At 47.4% G+C, this 15,583-nt stretch overlaps 1 protein-coding gene across 2 annotated transcripts in view; it reads right to left on the reverse strand.

The window, feature by feature from the left end:
* Positions 1 to 15,583, reverse strand: part of Zbtb16 (zinc finger and BTB domain containing 16) — a 176,513-nt gene that overhangs the window by 14,121 nt on the left and 146,809 nt on the right. The gene's annotated exons all lie outside the window — the stretch shown is intronic.

Below are 15,583 nucleotides of genomic sequence, written 5' to 3' on the forward strand. Positions count from 1 at the left end.
ACACTCCTACCATGTCTGTTGACTGCACCATTGTCTGAGCTATACTGCTTAGAGGCATGAACTTAGTTAATTAACTACACTGAACCAGTCACTCCATACCGTATGGTAAAACAGTGCAAAACCCCCACTTATAGCCCAGTGTAGCTGTTCTTGGCCTTGTGATCCCTGGGCAGGCAACTACTGTCCTTTCTGTAGCTGTAGACTGGGTCAGAAATGTTCTCTTGTGACATCCAATTACTGCCCAACCTCTTGTTGGGAAGTGGCGGAAACTTTAAGGTGGACCTTAGGAAGAAAGTCTTCAAACCACTGTAGGGTACCCCTGAGTAATGGGAGTTTCCACCCTGTTGTCTCTCTCACTGCCTGGCCAGGAGGTGAGAGGAGAGAGGTGAGAGGTTTTGGTCCTTCTCAAGCTCCCTGCTAGGAATGCCACATCATCACAGGCCTAAGGGCAACAAGGGACCGTGGACTGTGAAGCAAACCCAACCTTTCCCATCCACAGGTTCACTCTCTCGGTTGTTTGTTACAGTAACAGAAAGCTGACCACCGCAGTCCCTGACCTGAGCCTCTGTACTGAAGTCACAGAACTCCTAACCAACCTGCTGCTTCTAACACTCGCTTCCTCATGTTGCCTCAAGGCGACTGACTATACTGCAGAGTATATGAAAGCCACACACCAATGTCTTCTTCCAATCTGGGAATTCTATTATGAATCACATACAAAACTCAGCCTCGGCCCAAAGAGAACTACATCATCAGGAAAAGGAGCCAACCACCGCCAAGGCTGGTATCTCTGGAGAGTGGGGGAGATGTGGCTTGGTCTAGATTCCCCAAGTATTTCCCCAAGGGACAGCTTTAGAATGTGGGTTGAGGAAACATAGGGAGGCGCCATGCAATTGCCTGTGCTTTTTCACATAAACCCTCCTGAAGTAGAAAAAGAAGGGGAAGGGGGTAGGGGGGAAACAGAAGTCTCTACCCATAGATCTCAACTCATGAATCTAGTTAGGTCTCTTGCTCGCTGAGAGTCAATAGTTGTAGCACAGGGGACTGGAAAGATGGCTCGGTGGTTAAGAACACTTGTTCTATTTGCAGAGGATCCAGACTGGTTCTCTGTACCCATGTTGGTTTACAACCATCAGTAACTCCAGTTCCAGATGATTTGACATCTTTCTCTAGCCTCCACAGGCACTAGGCACTCACATGACAAACTGACAAACATGCAAACAGACACACAAACATTTAAGGAGGAAGAATTGCAGCACCATTTGCTGAAAATGTTGCCCTACATGCTAATTCCTTTTACATGATATATTTCAAATAAGAACCATGCTTATGTGTGTATGACCAGCCATGGCTTTTTCCCTTTCCCAATTGCAAGCCAGCAATTCTCTAGGTGTCTCTCAAGCAAGATTAGAAACTCCATTTTCAGGGAAAGACACGTCCAAGCTCCCCTGTGAAGCCTCTGTGATCCATGGTTTTACCTGATCAGATTATAAATGCTGCCCAGTGCACCTAAGAAGTCAACCTACAATCTCATTTGTGGGGCACAACCTCAAAAGATACCAAAATCCAATACATCCTTGAAACATCTAAGTTCAATGCTCACACACCCACTTGAGTGGATAGGCCCCTTTCTCTAAGCATTCCTCTTTCCTTTAACCCTCACACTTGAATCTACGCTAAAATCTTTTCTTAAGAAACTACAAGTCGGCTTCACATGGACTGATTCTGAAATTCTTTTCTGCAGTACAGTTGAAACTCTTGGCTCTGAGAAGAACTGAAGATGCTGCAGGCAGCAGCGTGGAGCTGCGCCAGGTCACTATCACAGGAGAGAGTGAGTCACACCGGAGCAGCACAGCCAGTCTGGGGTGGAACACAGGTACAACTTACAGGTTCCTGATTTAAAAACGAGTTTAATTTTAGCAAAAACTGGGAGGAAGCCAGGCCAGAGTAGATAGAACAGGAGGCAGGAGAGATGACACGGATCTCGGGCCTTTATCTTGTCCAGGTGATAATAGGGTCGGAAGGTGGTAAGACACAAAAGCCTCCTGTTTACACCTGTGCCATTTCCATGCCAATTAGCACTTGAATGAAAAAGAAGGAATGCCATCGGAGGGGCACTTCTGCAGCTGGTGGAGGCGCTCAGGTGGTACACTTTCTCGGAGCAAGGCTCTTATTATCTCCCTCGACAGGCAGTTCCTTAATCAAAGCGGAGGAAGCTAAATATACTTCCATTTCTTTGGGTAAGCAGGCTGGGACTGCTCTGAGTGGGGTGTGTATGGTGTGTGTGTGTACAGATGGGTTTCTGGTGTCCAATCCCACTCACCAAGGAAGAGAGCCATTTCTCCTACTACCCCAAGCAGCTGTTTCCTCAATAAGAACATATCAAATTGGGGCTAAGCAATTTCAACTGGAAACACCTCTACCTTCATTCCCTTCCTCTAATCCTGCAAATAGGTCTCTCCTGCTGCTGCTGACCCCTGGGGATTATCTTTCCTAAGATACCTGTACTCTTCCTCCCTTGGCTTTCTCTACCAGGTATGTCCCTCCAGGTTGCTGTTGAAGAGGGTACAGAGATGCAGCTCCCACTGTGCCAGAGACAGATACAGGCAGCACAGCTGACTCACAGTAAAGGCAGAAGGCTCTGTCTGCATCTTAAGAGGCTGGAAAAGCCTGTGGGGTGTGGATGCATGCAGTGGGCAGCAGAACAGAGACGAATGCTCAGACCCTCACATCTGCGGAACTACCCTTTGTCTTCTCCTAAACCATCACTGAAGACTCAGAAATGCCCTGGAAGAAGGCCCACATGCTGCCAGTTTACATCTTTAATTTCTCTCTGAGTGTTGAGTGGCAGGATCCCTTGGCACAAGAATCCAATCCACCCAGCTGAGGCACATTTCAGCCCGCTTGACCCTTTGGTAACTTCAGCAGCCAGCAGGGCAGAGCTCAGTCCCTCTCAGCCACTCTCTGCCTATCCTGCTCACCCCACAGCCTGGGAAAACATCTCAAAGCCTTGCCACTGAGTTAGCGTCAAGCTCCTGCACAGGAGTTTGTCTCAGACACAGTCACTTACTGCCGGGCACCTCTCCCCAAACCTTAGCCTTCCTGTCTGTTTCAACCCTGTGAATCTCCAGGCTCTTCCAGCCCTTATTCCCTCTTTCTCTTTTTCTTTTTATCTTTTTAGAGCCTTAGGAGGTATCTACACATCTCTCTAACCTTCCACCATTTATGTGATGGAAAGGAAGAATCTTACCAGGGTTTGGTATTTGTTAAAGGAATAGAAATTCCTCAATGGAAAACATAAACGAGGAGCAGGCAGCTGATTGAAATTTGTTTTAAAACTGAGTGGCTGCATTTTTCAAAACACAAGCACACACCCCAGTCTCAGTCTCTTGGGGAATGTGGCTGCTTCCTCAGGCTGCTGCAGCTAGCAGAGCCTGCTGCCTCCCTCCCGGAAACCGTGTATTTGTTTAGCAGTGAGCCCAGACACAAGCGCATTTCATTACCCGGCACCTCCAGCTATAGTAAACAAATTTGTCAGCTCACTAGCTCATTAAGGTGCGCCCCGGACACTCGGGATTTATTGAGACCTGCACAATAAAAGTAACATGAATGGATTTACTAATTTTGTCAATCACTCCAACAAACCTGCCCAAGATGGGGAGAAAATGTGGGAGGGGTGGAAAAGCAAAGAAGGGAGGTAGAGGAAAGGTGTGTGGGGTGGGGGTGGGGTGGGGTGGGGTGGGGTGTTGGTTTACAAGAGAGAAGAAACGGACGGACGGCAATGGGAGCATCTGTTGTCAGCCACTGTGGACAGCCCATTTCATAGACGCCAGGTCTCCTTTCCTAGGGTGCGGAGACAGGACAAGAGATGCCAAGGGCAAAATGACATCACACATTCTGGTACCCTGTAGGTTACTTTGAACCTCCCAACTGCACATAAGTCTCAGAACTCATGAACCTGGGGATGAGAACGCCCTTCCATAGAAGCGGCAGTCTCAGCAGCCTTGCGAGAGAGAGTCACCTGCTCTAGCAGCCCCTGTCCTCTTGGCTTCCGAGGCTACTTGCTGGACCCTTGCAGACATTCCAAACTGAACTTAAAACTTCTACAGTCAGAGCAGGGGGAGCTGGAAGGGAAATGGGAAGAGGGTGTGAAGGGGGGGGTGGTAGGATGGAAAGTAAATCCGGAGAGGTATGCAGCCCTCTGGTCTGTAACTTTCAAAATGACAGCAGGACGGGGCAAAGGTCAGGGAGTCTGAGGCCTTAAGCACCTCGGCCAGCTGTGGCAGGGAAGCCTGGAGCCCGCAGGACGCCTGCCCATATAAATCAACAGTAAGCAGGGCCTGCTGGAGATCGGGGACAATGGGCCCACAAGGGGGTGGGAAGCAGGACAATGGGGCCTGGTCAGTGCGCAGGCCCGGAACAAATGTGCCCTGGCACCACAGGGGCCCCCATTTGTGAAACTAATTGGCCCACGATTGAAAAATTGGACCAACTTCAACAGCCCTGGGAGGAAAAACAGGCAGCCCACAAGAGCTCACCTAGCCTGACTCTAGCCCAGCCCTGTAGGTATGAAGCAAGGGCTTCTAGGGGGCTCCATTCTATCAGAGATGACCTAGTCAATCGGGAGGAAGGATGGTAGAGAGCCTGGTACTGGTGGATGTCATGCCAAACCTCTTTGAGGACCAGGAGGAAAAACCATCCTTCGGTTTCCCTATTGGGCTTGTTCTACTGGGGTAAAGCTTCAAGGCGAGACATACTGTCAACTCTCTGGCTTTTCAGAGCCTCAGAGATCATACAGCCTTCATCTAGGGCAAGTCAGCTCCTCTCTAAGTCCATTTCCCTTGCTGATCTTCAGGTCTGCAACCTCTATGGATAGTGGGTGACCTGTTGCTCTCCGTAAGGCAGCCCTTCCAGAGAACTGGTCTCTTGGAGCCCAATTCATCTGGTTTGGGGGACGTCTATGAACAGAGGCTCCAAAAGTGTGTGATGGAGAGTCAGGATGGCATGAGACAGATTGGGCCAGGCTATTCACCCAGCCTTTGTCTCTTGTTCCATCCCTCATGTGACCTTTATAGTAGACTCCCCCATTGAAGAGGCTACATACAGAACAGAAAGCCATGCCAGCTTCAGCAAGAAGGCCTACCTGGCTCAAGGACCCACAGTGAGCTCCTGGCTTGATGCCTCAGGCTCTTTATGGGGACAATGAAGGGAAAAGGAAAGACCCTTGAAGAATTTGTCCATCTCTGATAGCCAATGTTCTAGGCATATGGAGGACAGGGCCAATTGCCTTCAAGTGATTCTGGAGGTTTCAGTGGGAACCACTTGTCACAGGCAAAGCAGAGATGGACCCGACATTGACTAGGTACAGCTAGGGACCAATCCATGTCTTAGGTACCTGTAAGGACCCTGTGAGATGCAAATTTTTAGCAAAAGAAGGCAAGAAAAACTTGGGGAACCACTCCCTGAGACCTACTGAGTCATTCCTCAGACTGGCCATGCCTGTGATGTTCCTGAGTGGCTAGGGATAAGGATCCCTGAACCCCATCTGAGTCAGGCAAGACTCTTCTGATAGCTGAGAATGCAGCACAGTCGAGACAGAAGGTGCCACATCCTAGCATCAGGATGATACCAAAGTGCATGCAGGGCACACTAGGGCAGGGTGAACAGACCCCCCTGGATCCAGTGGCCTCCAGTCTTAGCCAGGTCCCAGAGCACAGTAGGCCCCTACTCTCTTAGTACAGCATTCAGAGCTTGGCATAGAGCATGGGGCTTCTAGCTAAACATGGGACCGGATTCCATACTGGCACAGACAATGGTTCCCAGGTAGTTCTTCAAGTACACGAGACATTTTTCACAAAAGCCATTTCTCTAGTTCCCATAATGGCATCAGATGCCCCCAGAAAGGGTTATGGGATTCACAAGTAGAATCTTCATGTGTTTGTGTGTGGGGGGGAGGATAGGGTGACCAACTTCCCCGGGGGGGGGGGGGGGGCTAAACATAATATAGGAGTACAGGAAAGAGACAGGACAAAACAGAGCCCCAGAGAGATAGCATAGAATGGGGAGGGGGATGGGAGACAGAATCTAGAAGTAAGAGAAGTACTGATTGTTTCAGAGCATTTGCAATATCTGACAAACACTGGCAATGAAGAGAAAAAAAAAATCCCCTGTAAATAAACAAACCAAAACCAAAAAAAAAAAAAAAATCGGGAGAAAGAGAAGATGTATTCATTTTACTGACATTTTAATGGTTCCTCTCTTTCTCCCCCAGAAGATGATTACAAATTAAGGAGCATTTAAATGCTTTTTACTGTCAACAATTAAAGAGAGGACTGTAGGCCCGAGAGCATGGCGGGCCATTCATTCCCACGGTAACCAGGCTATCAGAGACACCGTGAGGCTTCTTGTACTGTACAGCACACAATGGCCCAAAAGGGAAAAGCATACACGTTAGTGTTGCAGACCATTCAAAAGCAAATGAACACATCAAAAGCTCCAGGCACAGAGACAGACACCAAGAGTGGGGCATGGATGGACTGGGGACCAAAAGTCTCAGAAATGGCAGAGTGTAAGTGCGGTCTGATTACACCCCACTCAATGTGCCAGCATTTATTATCGGTGGCATGTGTGCGCCTGCCTGTGTGTGCACGTATGTGTGCGTGTACACACGTACACGGAAGAACCAGAGACAGATACTGACTTGCTACCCTAAAAAAAAAAAAAACAGGAAGAAACAAACAAGCTGCAGAGCACTTGGACAGACAGTCACTAGAACCAGACAGACAGTGGGAGGATAGAAGAACCTGTAACACGGCCACGCCACTGATAACTGTGACATGTCCCAATCTGCTGGACCACAGGTATTACATGCCTGGTGATCTTTATCTCACTCGCTTCAGAGTGAAGGATGCCTGCCATTGCAGCACATACCAAAAGAACCCATTTGCATTTTTAGGAAATCTCTTCCATTGCAGGTGAACCCAGTCACCAAATGTATGGCTGGACTCTGCACATGCCAGCTTACTGCTACCAAACCCAACATCACTCTGATGCAGTTATCACAGAACTCTTTCGGCTAAATCAGTACAAATCTGTATCATCTCAAGGACCTCTGAGAATAATGGACAAAGAAAAAATAATAGAAGAAGACTCAACGCTAGTATACAGGGGAGAAAGAAAGGTATTAGAGAGGAAATCAGGTAGAGGGGCACAGACTACAGTTCCCGGTGTTTTCCCCTCTCTTGTTGGGTGGAGACTATGAGGCCACATCCAGAAGCTGCTGGGTCCATTTCTGTGCTGTAAAAGTTTAATATGCAGGGGGGGACAACGGTGAAATAAAAGAGACACGTCCCCTTTAAAAGGAAATATAATTTACAGTGTGCAGCCAGGCGGCCCATAGTTTCAATCTCGTTTACTATAGAGAAAACTCTGCTAGCTGCTCTCTATCCCACAAATCCGATTTAATCAGACAAGCCAGCCAGCGTGGCTTGGAGTAAAAACGGATAATTAGTAAACAGAGAGCTACTCCAGTGCTTCATTGGCATTCGAGTTGGGCTACTGTGTCGCATTTAAAATGCAGTCTGATGAAGTTTACAAAATCAAACCATTTGTTACTCCTATTGAAGAGGCTTCAGGCCACTTGCAATTAAATTGGAATTAGTGCTCGGAATGAGACACAGCAAATTCATACTAAAAAGGATCTGACTTTGAGACATTTGACTTACTTCAACTGTTTTCTGTGTGGGCGTGGGTGTGGGTGCCACAGAGACACTTCTCACTCACCCCGACTCCAAAGGGCTCCCTGATTCCGTGGGCTTGTCCCCCCAACAACTTGCTTCTCCCCTAGGCTGCTGTGGGGAGGGGGGCCAGTTGGGGAGGAGACAGACAGCTGACTCTGGGGCATTAGGTCCCAAATTCACACCGGGAAGATACTGTACCAGGGAAAATGTGTCCACAAAGGGCCATATGGCTCCCTTCTGTAGGAGGCCTTTGGACAAGGGGGTGGGAGGGGGTGGAGAGTGTGCTGCCAGAAGGAGGCACACTTCTAGAGGGCACTGGCCCCACCCCTCTCAGACAGCAGGCTGGCGGCCTCCCGGGGAGAATGGGGGAACTTTTCCTGTTGGCTGGGCTCCTGGGTTGTTGGGCATGAGGAAGGCTTCATTCACCACAGCCCACTCATCAGCATCCCCCACCTCCTGCTCTGCCCCTGCAGGCAGGACAGAACCACATCTCGGCAAGCCTTCTTAAACAGAAGCCTGTGAAACTCCCCAGCTGCCAGGGCAAGGATTCAGGATGTTGGTGAACTTGAATGGGGAAATAGAACATCTTGATTCTCACTGGGAAATTCTGCAGTTCTCTGGACTGGGGGTGTTAGAAGCAAAGCAGCCTGGTGCATCTTTGTCATGGGTAGCTATTTTCATGCCACTCTGGGGGTATCATTTAAGAAAGCCACACCTACAAAAATATGAGTTATTCAATCATGTCCTGTTAGGTCATAGGATAGCAATGAATCACACATATTACTGTGTTAAACATGTTTTATTTGTTTTGTTTTGTTTCAGACAGGGGCTTGCTATATGGTCCAGGCTTGCCTCCAATTCACTATGTAGCTCCAAACTCATTACATTTAGCCCAGGGTAGCCCTGGACTAGCAATCCTACTTTAGTCTCCTACGTGACGGGACAATTGATGTTTGCTACTGTACCCAGCCTACAAATGGTTTTTAAAATATTATTTGACATGTACTTTAGGTTCCATTAAAGCCTTATGTATTTTACTTTATACATTCATAGACAGTGTTCTTTCTCTTTCTTGATTTTAGTACTCGGGACTGAGCCGTGTGTGTGTGTGTGTGTGTGTGTGTGTGTGTGTGTGTGTGTTAGGCCAGCTCTCGACTATTCTGCCACATCCCCTCTTCTCAGACATCACTCTGAGCATGTGTGCAGAGGCTTCACCTTTCTGAGGAATCCTGGGACTGTGGCGGGGGGCAGGGAGCACACCATTGCTCAGGAGGCTGGAGAGAGTGGGTGTGGGTGTGGGTGTGGAGCTTAATGTATAAAGTCTCAGCTTCACAGGATGACCAGGTCCTGGAGATGGGTGTGGGTTATGACTAGGAAACAATGAAGACTCATTAAAGTGTACTTTTAAAACTGCTTCAAGCATTACGGAACAATCCAAATTAAAAGAACCCTAATTAAAATCCATGGTCTAAGCTGGTTCACAGTTCCCCATACTCTTCAACTGCTCTACTCCTCAAAAGTTATTCAAACCAAAAGTGGGGTTCGTTTCTTTAAACTTCCTCACCTGCCACCAAGAACAGAAGAGATGCTCAGTCTACCCACCAGGACAGCTACAGCCTGAGGGTCCTTAATGACACTGGGTAAGGGCTAAGTTCTGCTTCTCAACCAAGACTCCATGAGTCCTTCAAGTTTATGGCTTCCTGTGTCCCCCTCCCTGTCAGAATGATTGCTCCTTGAGAGTGGGGCCCACTTCTCTTATACACGAGTGTATCACTTACTCCCAGTGTATCACTTACTCCCAACGAATGATCAATGTAGTGCTACTGGATATTGTACAAAAGACTAACCCAGTTAATTTTCTCACACCCAGAATGTGAGTTCTGGAGGTGAACTTAGCCTTAGATCCTAACACCGGAAAAGAATTACAGTCATCAGGCAATATGTGCTGATGCACACCTGGAATCCCAGCAGGAAGAGGGCTGAGGCAGGAGGGTCCACACAAGCAAGACTATGTCCAGTGAGCTCTAGCCCAGCCTGGGTTACATAGGAAGACCTTATGTCAAATAAAACAAAAATACAGGCAGTGCAAGTGTCAAGATCTGAGGCCAATGACAGTAAGACATCTGTGTCCCCAAGAAGCCTGTGGGCTGAGAAGAACAGAGCAAGAGCCAGTCTATGCTCTCCAGGCAGACCAAACCCCAGGCTCAGCTTCTGCTTCCGCCAACCATTTCCTACCTTTACAAACATATGTAGTGACATCAGACAAGGTTGCTGGATTAGATCACATCTGGAAGTGTCTACTGTGATGACATATGGCAACCGGTGAGAAATAGCTGTTTAGACCACAGATCTTGCAGGTTGCATAAGGGTGGTATATTCAAATCTGAATGTTCCCACCCCTCTCCAACTGACAGTGTCGCCTTAGGAGGTGGGGCCTAAAGATTAAGTGGAGTTTCTTTGTAAGAGAGTCTGTCCTTTGTAAGGGAGTCTGTCCTGCTTTTACTTCCTCTGCACTGCTCAACATCCTTACTGCCTTCTTTTCGTCCTCTGGTCTTGTGCCATGGGATAACCCTGTGGAAGGCTCTCACCCGATGTTGGCACTTCAGTGTGGGCTTGTCCAGACTCCCGAACCATGAGGAAAGAAGTTTGTGCTCTTTATCAAACACTGCTAGGAATGCACAAAGAGACTGAGTCTATTCCATTGAATCTATCAGGGCACCCCAGGAGGCATTTAAAGGGACAGCCCAGGCTTTGCATCATGAAAAGGGCAGCTTCTCCTTTGTTCAACTTTGGTCTACTGACACACCTTTCAAGTTCTCCAGTCCATTTCCTCCCACCAGAATGGCTCTCTGACCTTCCAGTATCTCTCCTTTGTTCCCTGGTTTCTTGCCTGGTCCATGTAGTCCGGGCATCCTCTGACTGCTGGCCAATCCTTCAGCTTCCCTGTCCATTCCTCCTGCCGAGGTCACCTCACCATCTTGACTTCTACTGGCTTAACCTTCTGTAACCTAGTGCCATCCACACATGGTACCTCCACCTCCAGGGTGCCCATGTATCCCTCAGTCCACTGCCACTACATTCCTGCGGCCGTTATTTTGCTTACACCCAAACCTCTCATCTCTGATAACCAGTCGTCACCTTGCCATGAAATCCACCAGACATTTTTCATCTTCCTCTTAGGAGACATCTCAACAGTACTTAAAACTGGCAACTTCTTCATTACCATCAACAGCACATCTTACGGTGCGTATTTCTACTCACTTGTGTCTCATCCCCTGACTCTTCCTCAACCTGCCTTGCCTGCCTGCCTTGGAGGTGCTGATGTGTAGGGTCCTGTAGTATTAAAACTTCTACTTCCAAGGCTCTAGACAATCATTCTGATGAGTCCAGAATAGCCAGCTCAATCTTTTGTCAACTCCATTCCACCTCTAAGTGGCTCAAATCTTGCTCTCATAATATCAAAAACCCTTCATCATCTTAGTGACAAATCCCTTGTACCCCATTTCAACTTCTAACTCCTCCATTATTTAGTGATGAAAAAAAAAAAAAACAGGCATTGTCTAAGGTTGCCTCTCACCTCTCATAGAGTATTAGCCAAATGTTCCCAGCTCTCTAGTGTCCTCTGGTCCATCCTGTCCATCCCTGCTGCAATTGTATGGATTTGAGATTTTCTTTTTCTAAGACAGAGTTTCTCTGTGTAACAGTCCTGGCTGTCCTGTCTTCTGTAGACCAAGCTGGCCTCAAAACTCACAGAGATCCACCTGCCTCTACCTCCTGAGTGTTGAAACTTAACCCCACCATGCCCGGCTATCTTGTTTTGTTCTAGATGATGGCAATCTCATCCCACAGAATGTCGGCACCCATGGCAAAAGCCCTCCAATCTAATCACACATGGCCATAATTTAATGTCTTATTCTTGATTATGATTCATAATAGTTCCCTACTGTCCCCAGAAAACAGATCAGCACACTTACAGTCATTTTGGGGAGGTTTTTAGCATGGAGTCTCAGTTTTTGTCTCAAATTGTGAATCTCAGCTGTCTCTCCACAGCCATTTTCAGCCTATGTCCTCACCCTAGCTCTCCCACCCTTGGACACTTGGACATCTGTCCACATTGGCTCTTAGCCTACCACGTTTCTCTTTCTCCCACTACCCAATTGTCCAAACTAAGCAACCTCTCATTCTTTAAATGAGACCACACCCAGGAGACACCCCTCCCCTCAAAGCCTTATCCATAAGTAGGGTACAAGCAGTGTGTGTGGGGGGGGAGGCTCTAACATATTCTTTGACATTCAACATCACAATGTGAGACCATTTACATAGTTTGCCTAACTGCTTATCTGTTTTCATAGAAGGCATGAGAACTCATGAAGACAGGGACTCTTGATTTTCGTCACTGAATTCCGAGAACCTAATAAACTACACACCACATCTTGGGTACTCAATATTTACTGAGTGGATTAACAGACACATGGATGAATGAACAAATGAACTAGTACTACCTCTCTGTGAGCATGAGCCAGAGTTGCTAGTCATGATCTCCAGAGGCCAAACCATTAACGTTTGATTCTTACTATCCTCAAAAGCAAACATGCCTTCTTACCCTCTCCAGCTACCCATCCTGATTCCCTCTAAGTTACAAGTTTCTGGGCCCATATATTAAGGGTGCATCTCTTATGCACTTGATTTGTATCATCTTGCTATAGCAAGACATTGTAGCATAGGTTCACCAAGACTAGGTGGGGGTTGTCCAATGTTTTTCAAGTCCCCACATCCATGGGAAAAATCAAAGATGCCTGCATGGATAATCTGTCCACACAGCTCTCACCCAGGGCTGCTTGATCTCATGGAGTATATTGCATGAAAAGTATGAAAAAGTATGTAAGTATGAAAGCAATGTCCGAGTGGTAGTGGGCAGCCTTCATTGTCATCTTGATTGTATTTAGAGTCACCCGGGAGACTGGTCAGGCTCACTCTGAGGGTGTTTTCAGCAAAGATTAACACAGTGGGGAAAAATCCACTCTGACTATAGGTGTCACATGGGCTGATGACACTGACAGAGTAAAAGAGGAGAAGGAGGCAGCTGGTGAAAGCGCTGGCTCGCACTTCTCTCTGTTTCCATCCATCTAGAAGTGAAGATTAGCTTCCACTGAACACTGTCACCTCCATGACACTCTGTCCCAACACAGGGGGTAAAGTGACCAAAGGCTGAAGTTTTCCAACTAGGAGCCCAAATACATCTCTCCTTTCCCTTAAATTGTTCAATCAGGTATTTGGCCACAAAGACACAAAGTGTTTAGCACAAGAGTCAAACTGTGAGTCATGGCCACCACTCCTTGGCACTCCACTTCCAAACATTCCTGGGCTACATAAGGTACCCAGCTCCGTCCTCTTTCATTCTTCAGCCTCTGTGCTATTCAGTCGCAGTTGCTAACTGCACAATGGCCTGAAGAGAGGAAGCAGGAGTTCTCTGGTAAATCCAGCTGTCAGAGAATGTTAATGACCATCAAGCTTTCTCTGAGAGGCCTGGTGAAGAAAGCATTCATGAGACAGCTCAGAGGATTCCCCAAGGCTTTAGATATGAATGGGAGAAAAATAACACCCCACTAGACATGGTAGCAACCTTAGTCTGAGGTCTTCTGAAATACCCGGAGGCTGGTGAAACCAGAATGGAGTGGAACAAGGTGAGAGATGATGTGGAGGGGTGTGTGTGCTCATGGGGTATGGGTAATCTAACTCAACTGCAAGTCAGCCAGGGATGTCTTCATCTACTCCTCCCACTGTGCACTTAGCTGTACACTTTAGGACAAAGCCAATTACTTAGCCCTCTAAACAGGCAGGAGCTAGAAGCTGTCTTGACTCTCCAAAGCAGCTTCATTCCAACGGACAGAGACGTCCAAGAACACAGCTTACGAAGAGCGGGATCTCAGCTGTATACAGTCTATGCAGAAGGCATGCCTTAGAATGTAAGAATAGCACATTTATATTAATTAACAGCTTCATGGGAAGAAAAGCCTCTCGAGGGAGAATCGTTTGATCATTGGTATTTACTCGGTGTTCTCACCGCTTAGCCGTGACCTATCCTCACTCCTAAGAAGTCTTCACAGGCTTTTGCAAAGGCAAAGAAATGCCGCGGCCTTTGGAGGCAAACAAGGGGAGGCAGAAGCCTCCCTCTTTGCCTCTCGCTTCCTGTGCTAGCAACGCCCTCACATGGCACTGTAATGCCCATACTCAGCTTGTGTCCTGCATATGCCTGCAAGTCTCCAAGCAGGGGCCATCGTGATGGCTACTGGGAACCGTGTGTGACAATGATGCCTACCTGTGTGACGGCTCTGATAAGGGTTCCTACTCTACCTCACCCAGTCTGCAACAGCACCTTAAGGTGGGAGCCATATGAGAAATAGCACACAATTATTATCCACTTATTCACGTGTGTGAACATGGGGTGGTGGAGGAGCCAGAGACAAACACGTGTGCCCAAGCTTTGCGCATGTTCACTCCTCTGCCACCTCCTGTGACCTGTCCCTGTACCACGTGAGGCCTGGGGACACGCTGTTATAGGATGCGCGCCCTGCCTTTGGAGGGTTCTCTTTCCCCTGACTGAGAAGGGGAACAAACAGTTACGTAGAAAGTTCTCAGTATTGGGCGCCGAGTTATAAACCTCCCTATAGTCCTCACCCCATAAACACCCACACTTGCCTGTGAGAATCAGAGGCTATAAGAACATGTTTATATGTACCATATGCGTGCACGTGCACACACACCCCCTCTTCCTGACACCCTCAGCAGAGAAATGAATGGCTGCCATTCAGGGCCAGGGGCCTGGGTTGTGTAACTGTGCAACTTCCTCGTAGTGGAAATCTGCTTCTGCCCGGGCTTATTTATTCCAAGGACCATCTGGGCCCAGAGAACAATGTATTCTGTGACTTCGAGTTAGTCATATGCTCTTTACTCCACCTCTCTGTCCCCTAATCTTCACACTTTCCTTCATTCCCTTTGATGGAGGCCAAGGCCCAGTGCTTCCTCCAGTCTCCCTGGGAGAGAAATTCATCATGGACAAAGATCTCTAGCCTCATGCCTGAGGTCCAGGAGTCAGACCAGCCAACTGACCGGAATGGTCCCCAATTCACACTGCCATCCCCACAGTCCTATTCGGACAGACGTGTGTGTGGGGGGGTAACTCATCTCAACAAATGCTCACTCCAAACACACCAGAGCCAGATGGGACTGTGGAATTAGCTCAAGGCAACCCAGGTTCTGAGGGAAGCCACCACTGGCTCCTGGCAGTATTGTATACAGCTTGGTGACATCAACTTAACCTTATGAAGAGTCACCCCAAACTGTCTTCTACCTATTTTAATTGAAATATTTATTTTATTATTTATGTGTGTGTGTTTTAGTATGCATATATGTGTGCTCATGGAGGCCAGAAGAGGGTGGTGGATTCCTCCAAAGCTGGATATAAGTGATTTTGAACTACAGATATGGGTGCTGGAAACTGATTCCACTGATTTCAGGTTCTCTGCAAATGCAGTAGGTACTCTTAATTGCTCTCCAGTCCCACATTATCTTGTGTGTGTGTGTGTGTGAGAGAGAGAGATATGAGTCTATACCAGATATATCTCATATATAATATATACACACTATCTTTCAATCTCCCTTACAATGTGTAATATGTAATATACATGTATATATGCATATATTATATATATATAACATATTACATATATGTAATATATGTGTTACATATGTAATATGATACAATACGTACATAATATTCATGTATATAGAACACACACATACATATATATTATAGCTAGTTCCACCAGAGCAGGGATGAGAAT

This window comes from Mus caroli, unplaced genomic scaffold (genome assembly GCF_978045245.1).
Source record: "Mus caroli unplaced genomic scaffold, Mus_caroli_1 scaffold_11, whole genome shotgun sequence".
Lineage (NCBI taxonomy): Eukaryota > Metazoa > Chordata > Mammalia > Rodentia > Muridae > Mus > Mus caroli.